This window comes from Cibotium barometz, chromosome 21 (assembly GCF_041138505.1).
Source record: "Cibotium barometz isolate CiBa-2024 chromosome 21, ASM4113850v1, whole genome shotgun sequence".
NCBI lineage: Eukaryota > Viridiplantae > Streptophyta > Polypodiopsida > Cyatheales > Cibotiaceae > Cibotium > Cibotium barometz.
Genome location: NC_141066.1, coordinates 33,501,352 through 33,518,509, shown reverse-complemented (window position 1 = coordinate 33,518,509; position 17,158 = coordinate 33,501,352). Strand labels below are relative to the sequence as shown.

Below are 17,158 nucleotides of genomic sequence, written 5' to 3'. Positions count from 1 at the left end.
GGCCAGGACAACCAAGGGGAAAGCTCTCAACCAAAGTGAAGGTGAAAGGTCAAGAACCAGAATATTGTTTATAGATTTGCATCATTCTAATAAAGCAACTACACCATTGGTGGTGGGGGCACTCCCTTGCTCTCTCTCTCTCTCTCTTTTTGCACTTGTGTCTCTATCTTGTGCGTTATCTTCGTTGCAAAAGATTGCTGAATTTTGTCCATTGAAGTTATTGATTCTACTCATCAAGCTTCCGCATGTTACATTGGTATTAGAGCCTTCTTGTTCAAGCGTGAAGATTCAGTGAGAAAACCCATTTAAAAAAATAAAATAATTTTTTTTGGGCTTGCGTGGTTGGTTTCTAGACTCCAAGGATCACCCCTTTTGGTGTGACTCTTGTTCCTAGAAGGACGGTTGGTTTTTAGCCTCTGGAAGCCTTTGGAAATTCTCCCACACGCATAGTGGATGGTTTTGTTGCATTCCAGAAAGGAAGTGCATATTCCCCTTGTGTAGCAGCACGGGATGCTATCACATGTCTTCCATCAATCAAATCTCCAATGCTCACATCCGCAACTCGAGTGTCGAACTCGGCTGCAATAGCAATCCTCCAGGAGGGTTATCCAGAAGAGGATCTGCTATTGGCTTTTGGGAAGAGGAGACATAGAAAAAGGGGTTGGAGTACGAGTTCTTTTTTCCAGGGCCAAGATCTGTGCCTTCTGCTCTTCCACTTGGTGCTCTAGTTTGCGATTGCTCTCGTCTCTGGAACATCTCGTGCACACTCATGTCTGTCGTCCTCGAAGGATTGCCTGGTGCTTCTTGTTCTGAAGTTCTTTATTCTCTCTTCGTCGACACTTGCCATAGTACCACGGGATGGCCTCACCTTCTAAATACCAACTAGCCAAGATCACTCTGTCAGTATCATTTTTTCTCACAACAGCAAAATAAGCTTCAAATTGATGCAATGAGGAATAAAGGGTCATCTTCTGCTTAACTTGACGGAAGCTGCATAGCTTCCAGATAGTCCGTTCAATAAAGCTAGATAGTCATCGAAGAATTCTTTGTCAAGACAAACTGCTTCGTGTGTCCCTTGGGCTTGAAACTTCGTGAGGAACTGTCTCCGTCTTCGGTTGGAGCCGTGCTTGAAGCGGTTCAAAAGAATCTACACTTCAGCTTCATCAACAATGTCTGGTTCCGCTTCATCTTTAATCTCTAAAGGGAGTGGACTTGCATATGGTTTTAGCCAACTGGCATGGAACACATCATGCATAGTCCAGCTCAGAGGCAACTTCAACTTCATTGACCCCTCATTGATCTTTCTCTGAATAGGAAAAGGTCTGAAGCTTCTGAAAGATAACTTTGGGCATCACTTGCCCACTTGTTTAAGCCGTTGCTTCATAATTTGAAGATAAACCCGATCTCCTTCCAAGAACTAAACATCCCTTCGATCTTTATTGGCATGTCAAGTGTAGGCTTTCTACGCTTGTCTTTGACTAATTCCAAGAATCTCTTGTTAAGACTCTATCAATCTGTTCGCTTCAAGAACTGAAGATAAGGTTTTGGTCAATAGCGATTGGAATGGTCTTTATAAGGAGTCCTACCACTAGCATGTCAAGTGTACGCCTTCTACGCTTGTCTTTGACTAATTCCAAGAATCTCTTGTTAAGACTCCATCAATCTGTTCGCTTCAGGAATTGAAGATAAGGTTTTGGTCAATAGTGACTGGAATGGTCTTCATAAGGAATCCTACCACTAGCTGAAGAAAACGAATCATTCAAAACTACTTGAACTAAAGGCAAATATGATTCTTGCTTACCTTGCTGATCGTGGACATAACACTTCAGCACGTCAAAGGACAACTAGTTGTAAATTTTTGTCTGGCCATCCGTCTGTGGGTGAAACACACTAGAAAAGTTCAGGTTAGTATCAAAATTGTCAAACAACGCCCCCTCCATAAATGACCGGTAAACTTGGCATCTGGATCTGACACTATGGTCCTAGGAATTCCACCAATCAGGTACCAAGCCGAATGAAGAAGTGGACAACATCTTCGCAGTCACATTGGCCCTCCAAGGAATAAGCATAACAAATCTACTAAATCTATCAACAATAGTTAAGCACTGAGTATTTACGCTTGCCGGACTGGGAGGCAAGTTCGTCACAAAATCCATAGATATATCTTGGAAGGGTCCTTCAAGCATGGGTAAAGGCTGTAACAACCCTATCTTCTTCCCACAAGGAGCTTTCACTTTCTGACAAACATCACAGTGTTGCACATGAGTGAACACATCTCACCTCATTCTTGGCCAATAGTATTGCCTTTCTAGCTTCTCAAAAGTCGAATTCATGCCCCTGTGACCACCAACGATGGAAAAACAAGAGAGCTTGGTACTTCTCGGAAGCACTGGCCATCATCTGGGCAGTCTCGACATAAATCATTGCATATGATGTCATCCACATAAAATAAATAAGTGGTTGACTTTAGAAAGACCCTCATTGCACGTGAAGCTCTCCTCTAAAGCTAAGATGAATGATCTAGGAGTCATAATCTCCTAAAGAATCTAGGGGTGGACCCTAAGGATTTAGAAAAAAATGCCTTGAGAAAACCTCATCAAGCTATATGTGGCTAGAGGAATTTGGCTTGTTCACGATAGAGAGTTGTGATGTCTCGTTGAGCCCATCCGCTCCCTCCATCGCCACACCTGCTCCCTGCACTCCTTCCAATGCCACACCCTTTCCCTTCAACGACACCATCGGCTTTTGTTTGTGGTCACTTTGCAGATGTAGAAGGTAGGATTCAGGTAAAGGGTGCAAGTGTTGTTAGAGGTGACTTTGCTACCAATTATGGTTTCTGTTGAGAATGACGTCTAGGTTTTTAGAACAGTAGTGTCTTGAAGACCTAAGGCTATTAGGAAAAAATTACTACCAAGCGGATACTGGAGTGAGACCCTCCGTTGCGTCGGGTAACCGAGTATGCAATCCCATTTATGCAGATTTTCCAATAGCGCCAACAAGGGGTCACAAATGCTGGGAAATGGACAGGACACCATACCAGTAAGGTATGGTTTCTAGGAGATCTACAAGTTGCAAAAATGAGTATACAAGGCTATTAAATGTAAGTGCATTGATACCAAGTGTAGAGACAATGTGCAAGGATTATGGTTACATATAAATGTGATTACATGAAGACAAGCCTAATAGTGGAGCAGTACAAGGCTCATGAGAGACATGAGCATTTTAGTTTGTATTTCAAAAAAGTGGAACAAGAGTACGAGTGAGGGACTAAGCCCTCTTTAGCAAGCCTTAGCCTTCTCTGAGGTGGTGGCTTACTATTATGTCCTGTTTAACGGGAGCGGTTGCGTAAATAGGGAGTCTAGAGGGCTGGGGGAGTGAGTAAGGTGGTCAAATGTGAAGAGGATTGCATTGATTAAGTTGTTAAATGAGTTAAGGCCCAAAGAGGTTCAACCTTAGAAAAGGCATTGGCCACATGGCAGTCCCTGGGCAGCAAGGGGGATTGAGTCTAGCATGAGTGATCATGGTAGATGATAGTGCAATACATAACCTCTTGAACTATGTATTGGCCAAGAAGTTGAAATTGCCAGAAACACCAAGTGCTTACGAGTATGTGGTGTATTTGGCAAAGAGCACTACTAAGATGTGGGGTATCATGATAAATGGTATTGAGGCAGAAGTTAAAGAGTAGGGACAACCTTTGGATTCTCAAATTATGAATTTAGATAGGGCAGGTGTGGCCCTAGGCAAGGAGTGGCTTTATGGGTTAGGTCATTCTAGTAAAAGAGGCGGAAGGCATGATGTTGCATGCGCGGAAGCCTTGCTTCACTTGATCCGCTGTGGCTTTTGGCCTTCCAAAAGTGGACTGAATTCTTGACCAAAAGACTGCCTAGTGATGAACCATGATGTGCCTGCAACTGGTGATCAGATGGCTATGACTGAGACTGGGAGTTTCTATTTATAGGCTCAGGTGAATATCCCTACAACAGGCCAGCTGCTGTTGGCCAGCAGAAATAAGCAAAATATTCATATAATATTATTAAATGCGGCTGAATTTGTCTGTTTGATGCTCTTGACTCGGCTGACTGATGAGCTGCCTTTGGGGGCTTCTACTGTACCTGGTGGAACCTGTTATGTACTCTTAACTGATGGGCTGCCTTTGGGGGCTTTTACTGTACCTTGCCTAATCAAGGATTAGCTATGGGATTAGCCATGTCCATGTGTGTGCATGTGACATTCCCTTGTGCTAAACTTGATGATGGGTTGGAAGCTTGTCATCCTTTCTCCTTGGACTTTTGGCTCTGGACTTTGACTGAAACCTGCTAGTCCTCTGATTCCACTCCAAGTCTGGTTTGAGAACTATGCATCTATTCAACTTTGTCCCCATTCCTGGAATCCCTTTCCCTTAACACAGCTATGGTCTCCTGCTGCGGAGAATGATTATGACTGATTATGACTGATGTTCCACCTTTGGAACTGATATGACAGCCAATGGTATGCTCCTTTGGGCACACAACTCCCAGGGAATGCTTTCCTTTAGCTTTGCCTGCTGCCGACCACCTCAATTTGGTGGCTTGACATTTGGTCATAGTCTAGACACACTTGCTTCACATGATGTCACATTGACAGTTGACATGGCACTATGGCATGGTTCGCGGACATGGCATTTTGGTTGGACACATTACATGTGGCATATCGACTTAAAGCTCTTGACAAGCTCTATGCAATGACACTGATTACATGACAAGCTCATAGCATGCATGCGAGTAGTTCAGGAATTACCTTCCGCTTCATACTTGGAAGTGTGTAAAGATTGGCATATTATTGTGGGCTCAGGGTTTTCTCTTCAAACCTTTGGCTGTAAATGTCTGAAATTTGGGCCAGGATGGTGCTTTACAAGCACATGCTGGCACAAAGATTTTTAAGGTGTTGACTTGTTCTAAAGTTGTGATTCATGATGTAATCTGGGATTTTAATTTGACCCTTTCGTCATCTATATATGGCTTAATACATTCTAGAAAAGTTTCAAATTGCAGGAAATCTGGGTTAGCTTTGTGGCAATGAACAATTGATTTATTGCCTCAACATAGGGCACTATCATTTCAAGCAATAGCCATGTACACAGATATATGCTTTTTCTGACCATGCTCCTCATCTTTTTCAGGGGTTCTTTTTACTGCAGATCAGTCACGGCTAGCAATATTGGTCGGGTTACTGTATTCTACATACTCTGCTAAAAACATTGGAGGGTGGCTTGCTCTATTCTTATGCCTAAATTTATCCTTTATATTCAGTAATTTGATGATTTACATGCTGCATTCAAATGGTCCTGATACTGGTGCCCAAGATTTTACGGGGACAACACAAGGCTACTCTAATCGAGCAGACAAGACCCAAAGTAGAGGCAAACAATCAGGAGCTTTTGATGCTACAGCCTCTATGGCGGATGCATACCAGGCTGAATCATTGGGGACTGCCAAAGGTCCCTCTACCAGTGAAGGAGAATCTAGTGCTGTTGAGAAGGAGGTTGAGCGCGTTTTAAGCTGCAAGGATCATTATGCCGTTCTTGAGTTGTCGCGCTTTGCTGAAGTGGATCTTGCTGCTCTGAAGCGAGACTACAGGAAGAAGGTGTGTTTACTTTCTGCAACTAGAACATTAATTAAGATGCCTAGTTGAAACTGTACATTAGGTGCCTTCTCAACTTAGTTGTGCGTATTGTTGAAACATCAGGCAATGCTGGTCCATCCAGACAAGAACTTGGGAAATGCAGTCGCAGAAGAAGCTTTCAAGCGCCTGCAGAATGCATATGAGGTAATGGTGGTTATTCATTTTAGTTGGTTCATCTGTCATGTGCAAGACGGTTTGCAATGCTATGCTTGATTAGAGTCCTTGCCTTTTGTGGGAGTAGGTCTTGTTGGATCCTTCAAAGAAACAAGGTTATGATGATGAACTCAAAAAAGAGGAGGTGCTTTTGGCTCTCAAACGTTTTCAACAAGAAGTGCTGCGGGTAAACTTCCTGTTCTTAAGTCGATTAGGCTGAATATTTTGTAGAAATTCTGTTTCCGGTGAGAAAGAGGTCCCCTCTCAGGAAAACTAGCCGGACAATTTTACTTTTTGAAAATAAACAAACTTGCAGATTGAACTGCATTTGAAGCATGGCCAAAAGATCCTTACTGAGGCTTTCTTCAAGGAGTTCACAAGATTGAGGCGTTGGCCTTGTGGATTGGGGGGAGGGGAGGATGGGTATTGCACACCTGGGAACATTGAATGATGAGTGAAATATCTTGCTAGTCATCTTGATTAGGAAGGATAGGATCCCTAACCCTGCATAAAATGCTGGTGGACTTGGGCTGTTGCCATCAGTGTTGTGAGGCTCCAAATTACTCAACCTTAGATATTGCACACTAAAGTGTTCTGAACGCAAGACTTGCATAGGTAAACTGAAAATGCTAAGTGCTGTTGGTGTCCCAAAAGAAGTGCACAATGCCAAGGAGAGTAACACAACATGTGTCAAGACCTCCAGAAGGTGGTTACTGTCAGGCAAACCCAAGGGGAGGGTTGCATGAGAGTTGGCAGCCAGTTGGGGCTGCCCTAGAAGCTTTTTGTCACGTGCACCTTGCATTGGGGTACACAGTGACACACTGGCATGATCGTCAATGCAACATGTACAATATGGCAAGATCAGCGTCCCAATCTCTCTAAGCCATGCATATGTAACAACATTCACTGCAAACCAATGGTGTAAATTGTATACCACTGTGAACCATACACAACCACAACATCCAATGTGACTAGTACACATATATCATAGAAGTCCCATAAACAGATATACTGTCAGCCATCAGTATCTTCGGGTGAGACAAAAGTTGCACCAAGCGACCTCTAGATGTGATCTGAGCCTGTCTGTATCAAGGGAGTGGAGGTGCTACCCCCCCTCTTGAGCATCAGGCAATGCTCTAGACTCATGCTCTGCTGAACCTGAATGAGCCGTAACAAGAGTCGGCTCCAACTCAAAGGCATCGAGATAAAGCTGCAAAACCTGAGGTGAATCTGTTAAGTCACCTTCCTCCATCCACTTCGCATCCATCGGTGAATAGTTCTTGAACTTCACAAGATAGTGATGGGAAACTTTACCTCGTTTTCCTTATGTGCCAGTATCTGCTCTGGAATAAGAACTTCATCAAGTTCCTCAACTTCCGGCTGAGCCTCATCTGATACATCCTCAGGCACATCCCCATGGAAAGGTCTAAGTAGACTCACATGAAATGCATTGTGAATCCTCCAGTGATCTGGTAGCTTCAAGCGATAGGCTACCTCACCAATCTTTTCCAATACCTGAAAAGGTCCATAATAGCGCATGCTCAACTTAGGGAATAAGCGCTCTTTACCCTTCAATTTCTTGAGCCTAGCTTTTTCAAATCGCAAAAGAACCCAATCACCCAATGCAAACTCTAATGAACGTCTGTGACGGTCTACTGCTTTCTTTTGCTTTTGCTGAGTTTTCTGGAGTGCCAACTTAACTCTCCGATAAGCTTCATCCATGTTCTCCACATATTGGTCAGCCTCAAAGATCTTATCCTTTGTGTGCAAAATAGGTGGTACCTTCTTCCCTCCTTCCACAATCTCAAAAGGCGCCTTGCCCGTCGAGGTATGGACGGTGTTGTTATAAGCAAACTCCACCAAAGGAAGATACTTTTCCCATTGTTGCTTGTACTCTGACACATAACACTTAAGAAGATCTAACAGTGTAGAATTAGCCTCTTTCGATTGACCATCTGTTTGTGGATGAAACGAAGATGAAAACTTGAGAGTTGTACCCATGTTGTCAAACAACCCTCTCCAGAATCAACTCGTCATCCATGGATCACGGTCATTGATGATAGACGAAGGCAAGCCATGATGCTTAAAGATGTTTGCCATGAACAACTTCACCATATGATCAATTTTGATCGTCTTACGCACGGGAATGAAATGAACCCTCTTACTGAACGTGCATATGATAGTCCAAATGCCATCATTCCCCGTTTGTGTCCTTGGAAGATCAAATATGAAATCCATGGCAATGCTCTCCCATGGTCTATCTAGAATAGGTAAAGGCTGAAGTAACCGTGGTGACTTTTGACGGTCAAACTTCACCTTCTGACGTCAATACCTCTATGACCTGCATACAGTGGAGCATGACTTTCAATCATAACCTTGAGTCGTAATTGCCTGGTAACACACAATCTACCATGCATCAACAAAAAACCATCCCTGAGAGTATAATGATCATGCCGCTGACCCTCAGACATCTAATCATAGAGCCTTCCAAAATCCTCATCATGAGCAACTGCTCTTTCATCTCATCAAAAGCTCATGATGATAAGCAAGTGAACACAGTGAAATCAGTCCCAAGCAAATAGTGTTTCCATGTAGAAAGAGCATGAATTACAGCCAACATCTCTTTCTCATAAACCTGCAAATGCTTCTCGGCATTATGCAATATACGACTCTCATAGGCTATCACATGTCCTTCCTGCATGAGAACTGCCCCAAGCTGTTTCCACATGCATCACACTGGACAACAAAAGCCTTTCGGAGATCCAGTAATACCAATACAGGATCCGAAGTAAGCTTTTCTTTAAGCTTTTTAAAGGCTGCAATTTCCTAATCAGCCCATCTAAACGGAGTTGCCTTCTTTGTTAAGGCATGAAGGGGCGAAGCAATCTCAGCAAAATACCGTATGTACCGCCTGTAATAGGAACACAATCCCAAAAAGCTGCGTACATCATGCACGATCCTCAAATCTGGCCAGTTGAGAATTGCTTCCACTTTCGAAGGATCCATACGAACTCCATGCTTAGACACAATATGCCCCAAGAAGTGAATCTCTTCCAAGAAGAACTCACTCTTCTTGCCATTAATGACCAGCCTATGCTTCCGGAGTTCTTCAAACACAATGGCCAAATGCTTCCTATGCTCCTCCTCTGTACGTGAATGCACAATCATATCATCAAAGAATGTGCCCACAAACACTCTATGAGGCCGGAAAATCCTATCCATCTTCCTGTTAAGTGTGGCAGGAGCATTTGTCAAACCAAAGGGCATAACTAAGAACTCATATAGCCCAAAAGTGGTCCTAAATACTGTCTTATGCACATCCTCAGGTCTAATACGTATCTGATGATACCCGCTTTTCAAGTCTATCCAACTAAAGACTGTTGAGCCCTGTAAAAATCGGTCCAATATGTCATCGATCCTCGGAATAGGGAATCGATTCTTGATGGTATTCTTGTTTAGCGCCCTGTAATCTATATGCGCTAAGAACCATCTTTCTTTTGCACTAAGAGTACATGTGAGCAAAAGGGTGATAAGCTAGGCTGGATCAACCCTTTATTCAACAACTCCTGTACCTGACTCATAATTTCTTCTTGTTGGGCTGCACTAACGCGGTACGGCGGTCTATTTGGTGGGGTACTCCCCGGAATTAGATCAATAGCATGATCTTCTGGCCTTTCCGGAGGAAGTTCTCCTGGCAATGACTCGGAAAAAACAATCTTGGAACTCACGTCCCCTTAAAGCGTTACATCCAAAATATGCTCTTTCCCTCTATGAGTCAAAGTAATCTTCTTGTTGTATGTATCCACCACCGCATGTACTCTATGGCACCATGGCATACCCAACAAAACATCACATCCATCAAGTGGCATGATGTAGAACTCCTCACTGTCCACATAACCCTGCACATGAAGCTTGAGCTTCCCAATAATAGGAGTAACAGGTTCTGCACTCAGGACAAGCCATATTAGCCTCATACAAAGGCCCCATCTCCTCTGCGCAATTCCCCAATCGGCCAGCCAAATCCGGTGAAATAAAGTTGGCTCTAGCACCTGTGTCAAAGAAAATCAAGGCATTTTGATCTCACACTTTGCCCCATGCCCTGCACAACTCAGTCTCTTCACCACCTGGCTGTTCCCCAACAAGATCAGGAACTAACCCTGCAGAAGGTTTTGATTTCTTAGACTTGGGCTCCCCTTTAGTGTCAGAGTCCTTTTGGGACTTACGCTTGGGACAGTTAAAAGACATATGTCCCTCCTGTGTACAGTAAAAGCACTTCCGAGCATCCATCAAAGCCTGTATCTCCTCAGGAGTTCTCTTGGGCATTGGTAACTTCTTATACCGCTTCTCTGTAGACCCTTTTGCATCACGCGAAGCATGCCCTGACTTCTCAGATTTCTTGCTTGAGCTTTTACTTCCTTTAAATCCAGATGAGACTCCAGTGAGTAACGCGTTTGCCGTCATAGCATTCTCTATCATCTGTGACATGTTTGTTACTGGAGTCTTTATGCAATAGTCACGCATTTCCTTGGGCAGCCCACAACAATACTTCTCCACCTGCTCAGACAAAGGCAGTGCACGATAGGAAGTAACCGGGAGTAAAGCTTCCCAAAACTTCTTATTATAATCCTCAAGAGTTTCACACTTCGATGCATCCAATTTGTGCCATGCTGTCATTAGATCCACCTCAAAAGTAGATGTGAGCCATATGGAAGAGAACACCTATTTAAACTATATCCAAGTAGATGGTGCTATGCCCTGTAAAAGAAGAGTGGACCACCACTGCAATGCATTGCCCTTGAGAAAAGTCGCAACTTTTCTCACCTTAGAGGATTCCGTGTAATTTCCACCAGAAAAAGCAGCATCAAACTACTGTAAAAAGGTAAGTGCCTTTAGCTTATCTTTGGCCCCACTGAACGTGTCAAATTTCACTGCAGCTCCCCCTTCCTTATAATCCTTCGCCTTACCCATAGGCATTAGATTATCGTAAGGAAGTGGCTTCACAAGATTGCTACCCCCGGCATTCATGCCCATCATAGGGTCAACATTGCCAATTCCCACACCTGGCATTCCATACATTCCGGCCATGTTTCCAAACATACCACTATGCATACCAAGCTGCATGCCCCCATACATGTTTCCTTGCATTCCGGGCTGCATGCCCCCAAACATGTTTCCTTGCATTCTGGACTGCATACCACCATACATATTCCCTTGCATACCAGGCTAAAAACTAGCTCCAAAATTCCCTGGCATATCCATGCCTCCCTGAGGATAACCCCCAGTCATAGATTGGAACACAGAGTCACCACCAAAATAGCCTGGATGCATAGACTGCTGTGGAATAGGTGGCTGTCCGAAAAAGGAACTCTGTGAGTTTGCACCAAAAGTGTTTTGCATGTTCGGAAACTGTCCAAAAGAAGGATCCTGTAAGAAGGAACCACTATTGCCCTGAGGTGGATTCTTAGAACGCACTTTCTTCTTTTTCTTCTCAAGCTCAGAATGGGATCTCATAAATTCAGCAAACTTCTCACTTTGAGTGAGCTGCATAAACACATCCATTACCCCTGCCAAACGATTTTTAAACTGAGCATCATCTTCCTCTTTACTAGGCATGTCTTCTGGCTGTGTTACATCCTCATACTGTGCATCTTCTGCAGCCTGTTCTCCTACAAGAATATCCTCGAATTCGTTTCTCTCAAGAGAGGCCTCTTGCTCTTCCTCTTCATCATAAAAATATTCATCTTCTGTGTCTTAACATATTGCTGAATTTTTCAGCAATGGCTTTCCTCGAGACAACCACGAGCTCACCCCCTTTATAGTTATAACCAGGCTATATTTGGCCCATTGCTTCTATTATAAGCTTTCAGCCATTATAAGCGTAGTCCGCAGGGCCGCACCACAAATGGCTTGAAACTAGGAAACAAAAGTGGCTAGGAAATGGTGTGTCTTTAACGTTATATAGCAGATGTAACTAGAAATAGAAAAAAGTTGAGAGAAATAAAGGAGAAACTTGGGATAGATCATAATCTAATAGAGATAACAAGGAAAATTCGAGAAAATCAAAACCTACCACTATTGTAGACCTATCTCCAAGAGGGAGATGAAATGAATCAAATGAATGCTAGGATGTAGGGATTCGTGTATCTCTTCCACTTTTTCCCCCTTGCCTTCTTGCCTTGTCCTTGAACACAAACATGAATCCTTCTTCTTGAAACTAATCTTGGCACCCTTGGCTCCACCCCTTGGAGTGCTTCATAAAAGCTTCTAGGGCAGCCCCAACTGGCTACCAACTCTCATGAAACCCTCCCCTTGGGTTTGCCCAACACCAACCAGCTTCTGGGGGTCTTGACACATGCTATGTTTCTCTCCTTGGACTTGTGCACATCTTCTAGAACACCAACAACACTTAGCGTAGCAAAGCCTGATGTTGATACAACGTTGCCTAGTCTTCCCATTCGAGCCATGGAGGAGCTTCTAGATGTAGAGTTTTCCGATGACCCTACTGTATACTTGACAGGTTGAGAGGATAACCTCCCATTATTTTGCCGCAACAGTAGATGAGTTTTACCTGGAATTCGGGGCATGGATCAACTCACACAATTCGTGTGGTTTCTAGGTCAATAGCACACCCAACCCGACTTAGTGTCCGATTGACGAGTTTCAATGGATTCCACCTGGTGAATCAATACATTATTCGGGTTGCTAGGTGGGCCTTGATATTTCCACAGAGCAGCACATTGCCCCTCTCCTTCTAAGCATCCATAGGAAGCTCCTTTACTGGAGCACAGCTAGATTGAGAGTCGTAGCGGCCAACCAAGTTCTGTTGGCCACCATGTCGTACATTACCTCTTACTGGGCTTTTCATTGATCATGCATTGGACATATTCAAAGATTGATCCAGAACTTTCTATGGTCAGGCGGTGAGAGATGTCTTGCATGAGCGAAGGTGGCGCGTGCTCATACCGTCTCAAGCCTAGGGAGGGCTTGATTTTATTGATCTATGGGACTTACGCTTTGCAGACTAGCAACTATGGAGGCTCAAACTTATACATGGTGATGTGTGTAGTAAAGAGAGAAGGGTAGAGAGAGAGAGAAGAGAACAAAGCTCAAGAGACTGTATTTGCATGCACAATGTAATGCCGCTATTGATTGATTTGAAGTCCACAAGGTACAATGCTTTTATAGGCAAAATGCCTTATCTTTCTCAACACTCTACTCACTAGGGCAGTGACTTGGATATACAAGTGACATCATAGCTTACACACACAAATACTTAAGTGGCTATAAGAGGTGGTTCACATGTACTAACTCACTTGCATAAGTGAGGTTTCACACACATACATATCAGGGATGTTCACACACAGGCATGAACAGGGGTACATGTAGATGATGGATACATACATAGACTCTGAAATACCCAACAAACCCCCCTTCAAAGTCAAGGTGGTGTCTTATGAAGTGGCCTTCATATTTTTGGTGATTTGGGCCCTTGACTGCAACACATGATACAAAAGGCACGGTGTGCCAACACCTGTACTCTCATGACAGGGCTGATATGGATCTTGACCACTCATAAAATTTCTCAACCATTCTAGACTACGTCCTGACTCAAAACGGGTATAAACTGGAATAGTGAAGCCTTTTATAACATAAGGTGGTACAAACACACAAGTAGATACAATCCAATTTCGGGGGACAACCCAACCATAGAACCCTTATTGAATTATACGTAAATTCAAAAACCCCAATCTGGATCTATCCAGAAAGAGATAGATTAGCCATTGCACTGTCGGCTTCGTCAGGTGCTGAAGTACAGACTTTCAGCTTCTCTAGAGCATCTTTAAACTCTTCATCTTCTTCTTCAGCAGCAACAAGGTTGGCATGGTTCCTTTCTTGCTCTTTAGTCAAACGCTTGAAGCATATGTCCTCAATATGACCCACTTTCTTGCAAAAGATGCATTTGAAAGTTCTCCCTTTGTTTTTGTCCTTCTGTTTGGTGAGGAAACTTTTCTCCAAGTCAAGACTATTGGGATTGCGGTCCTGAAGCCGTCTATCCTCATCAATGAGGATTGCCACCATGCTGCCGTATGTCAACTCACGAGACACTTGGATTGTAACCAACACTTTCTAGAACCTGTCTATCATAACATGCAACAAAGCCTTCTTTAAACCTGTGAGTTTATGCAATCCACTTTACTTAAGAGAGAAGAGTTGAGAAAGACAATGAGAGTCGACACCAAATTGGGTCCCAATTACCTACCCCCCCCCCCCCCCCCCCCCCCCCCTTCCGAAGCAGGAGTATTTGTTTGTATTACTTTGGAAAACTTTGTACAATGATGTGAGTGATGATTGTGGACTGCCAAATGCAAGGACGAGGAAGACCGAACGTAGGCTGAACCATATGCTGAACCAATAGCACTGTAGAAGACTCTATGAAGCCACTTATGCAATCCAGAACTGCTGAGGATAAGCACATATGCTAGCAAAAGATGAGAGGATGTTCTATGTTGCCTTGGACTGAAGCACGGAGTGCTTGAGGCTGATTTGTATGCTCCAAGAACCCGAGGGAACTTAAGCACACATGTTCACTTGAATGCTTGACTGAATTCCTGTAAAATGAGATGATTTACACAATGATCTAGGGGCTGCTTATATAGGTTCTTAGGCTGCTGGTCGGTGATGATAAAAGGGCTGTCAGCAAGTTTTGAATGCTCACGACTGAGTAAATCAGCATTAAATGCTGTGCATTCCACACATGTGGAGTCAGCAGCTGTTGTTGGGTGCTGGCTGACTGCTGTTTTATGCTGGCCGACTGAAGATATATGATGTTTATGGTATATGTGTGGGTCTATGATGCTATGCATGCAAAGCGCATGTAATGGGCTGGCCCATGCCCATGTGCATACCTAGATGCTCTGTACATGATTTTATATGCTTCTATGGACTGACTTAGACACGCCCTAACCTCAGATGACTCTACATGCTTGTTCTCCATGTGGTTTAAGGGACTGACCCTAACATCTAAGACTGAGAGACTGACCTACATAGCTCATGTCTCACATGACCTGGACTGGGGCCACTGCATATGACAAATACTCCTAAAAAGGTATTAATGCTGTATAATATACATTGAATGTTGAGGTAATGTGTCATATGGCACCACACTGCAGGGTGCGTGATCCTATTGTGCTGAGATGCTCTTGGAGAGTGTTAGAATGACATTGTGTGTTAGGTAGAGCACATGTTTTGAACTATCAAATTTGCAAGTGATGATAATTTAACAACTCTTCATTGCTTTGCCAGAATGGCAGGGCTGTAACTGCAGAAATTTCTGAAGATGAAGGTGATGAAGACTCAGCCACCAGAAAAATAGTATGCAAGAAGTGCAACAACATGCACCGTTGGATCTGCACTGACAGGAACAAACTACATGCCAGATGGTGTCAGGTGTGCTACTTTTCAACGAAAAAGATAAGACCTTTCTATAATTAAAAGTACACTAGCTGTGGTTTGAACTTGGGGTCAAGCCATTCCAACTTAACTAGGGGCTGAAGCCTTGTGAATGTCGGTGCAATGCATGCATTTCAGCTCATAAAAGCAAATTCTATTCTAAAGGGCCTTTTTTTGCACCATGTAGGAATGCCAAGATCACCATCAAGCTAAAGATGGTGATGGTTGGGTAGAGCAATTGGGGCAATGCTTTCTTCTTTGGAATGTTTCAGAAGGTGAGTTGACTAGGTTCATCTTCTGCTGCTGCCTTCTCTCTTTTGTGTATTTCAGTGTCACGTCTTCATCAGTCTTGTAGAACAAATTGGGCAAATTTTGCCGCGTGTCATGGAAGCTTTCAAAAACACGCTCTTTTAGTACATGAATATTTTGTACTGGGCACATGTATTACAATGTGTTAGTACATGAAGGTTATGTACTGTGTACATGCGTGTACACATACATCTGTATGCACTTGTATGTACACATACTTGCAACTACACTTGCCTACCTTACATAACATGCATGCATGTTTGTGTGAATGAACAAGTTTTTACGACTTCTCAGGTCCTTTTAAGCATCATAGTTACTATGTAATCAGGAGAGGAAAACAAGGATATCAGATTGTCAGTAAGAGTTGTGGGGTTGCAAGATTTTGTACAATTTTTTCTCATGGTGAGACTTACATGATTTTGTCAGGTGGATGTGCCTCGAGCATATGCATGTGCGTATAGCAAGATCTACGAGGTTACCGAGTGGGTGCAATGCCAGGTAATTTTGAGCTTTTGTGATTAGAGAAACAGATCTGAAATGTAAGTTGTTGTCTAGTCTGTTTATGCCCTCTTGTAGACAAGCATGTTTGGAACATGCCAGTTGTGCCTTGGTTAGTTTTCAAGATTCTGATTGTATTGAGTGACAATGCTTTTTGTTATGGCTAGCAGGGAATGAAGTGTCCGCCCAATACCCACAAACCCTCTTTTCATGTGAGCACTGCCGGCATGTTCAAAAATCAATCGAGGGGCACGAGGGCAAATAAGACTGCATATGGTAATGGTGCAGACAACTTTCCCTTTGCACAAATGAATGAGAACATGACTGAAGAAGAGTTCATCAAGTGGCTGGAAAATGCCATGGCTTCAGGCATGTTCAGTGATGTGAATGAGGGACCAGATCAAACTGATGCTAAAGCTGGTGGTCGTGCAAAAGCTAGTCGGAAAAAGCGAAAGGGCAAGAACAAATGGTAGAACCATGGTATCAGTACTACCATAGGAATCGTTGTAAAATGTACACAGATTTGTGTAATTGTATTAAATGAAATGATAACGGCATCTCCCTTTGCAAATTGTATTGGCAAAATTTTGCTTAGACAAGGGAGATGTTCTATAAAATTGAGAAATCATCTTTTTCTTCTGCCTCTAGAAAGGAGGGCATTTGAGTCTCTCTCTCTCTCTCTCTCTCTCTCTCTACTGTCCTTTTTCTGGTCTCTTTTTTTGCTCACAATTGAACTCTTGTAATACTTGAAGAGGTTTTTAACCATTGACTCTAAAGCCAAAGCCATAAATTCTTGGATCACTAGAGTAGACAGTATATAGCTTTCCCATGCAGAACCATAGTTGCACCTGTACAGGCTCGCTGGCTTCAACATATATTTCGATGTGATCCAGATTTAACTTGCCATTGTCTCATTGTGCTTGATCTAGAGGAACTTATTAATGAGGCGACATGTTACATCCATGAGGTTCAGCTGTTTGTGTTTTGTACCCTTAAGATGACATCAAAATTGATCGGACATTGCATATCGAATTTGTGGTCACGCTTTCATAATTTTTAGAAGAAAGAAATTTTTTTCTTTTTT

At 43.2% G+C, this 17,158-nt stretch overlaps 1 pseudogene across 1 annotated transcript in view; it reads left to right on the top strand.

The window, feature by feature from the left end:
• The window catches only part of LOC147627105 (uncharacterized), a 78,746-nt pseudogene extending 62,005 nt beyond the window's left edge, over positions 1-16,741 (top strand). The window contains exons 4-10 of the transcript XR_015268413.1: positions 5,162-5,625; positions 5,728-5,808; positions 5,906-6,004; positions 15,121-15,264; positions 15,455-15,542; positions 16,003-16,074; positions 16,245-16,741. The product of XR_015268413.1 is annotated as an uncharacterized LOC147627105 (transcript). The remainder of the gene's footprint in view (positions 1-5,161; positions 5,626-5,727; positions 5,809-5,905; positions 6,005-15,120; positions 15,265-15,454; positions 15,543-16,002; positions 16,075-16,244) is intronic.
• Positions 16,742-17,158: the final 417 nt, after the last annotated feature.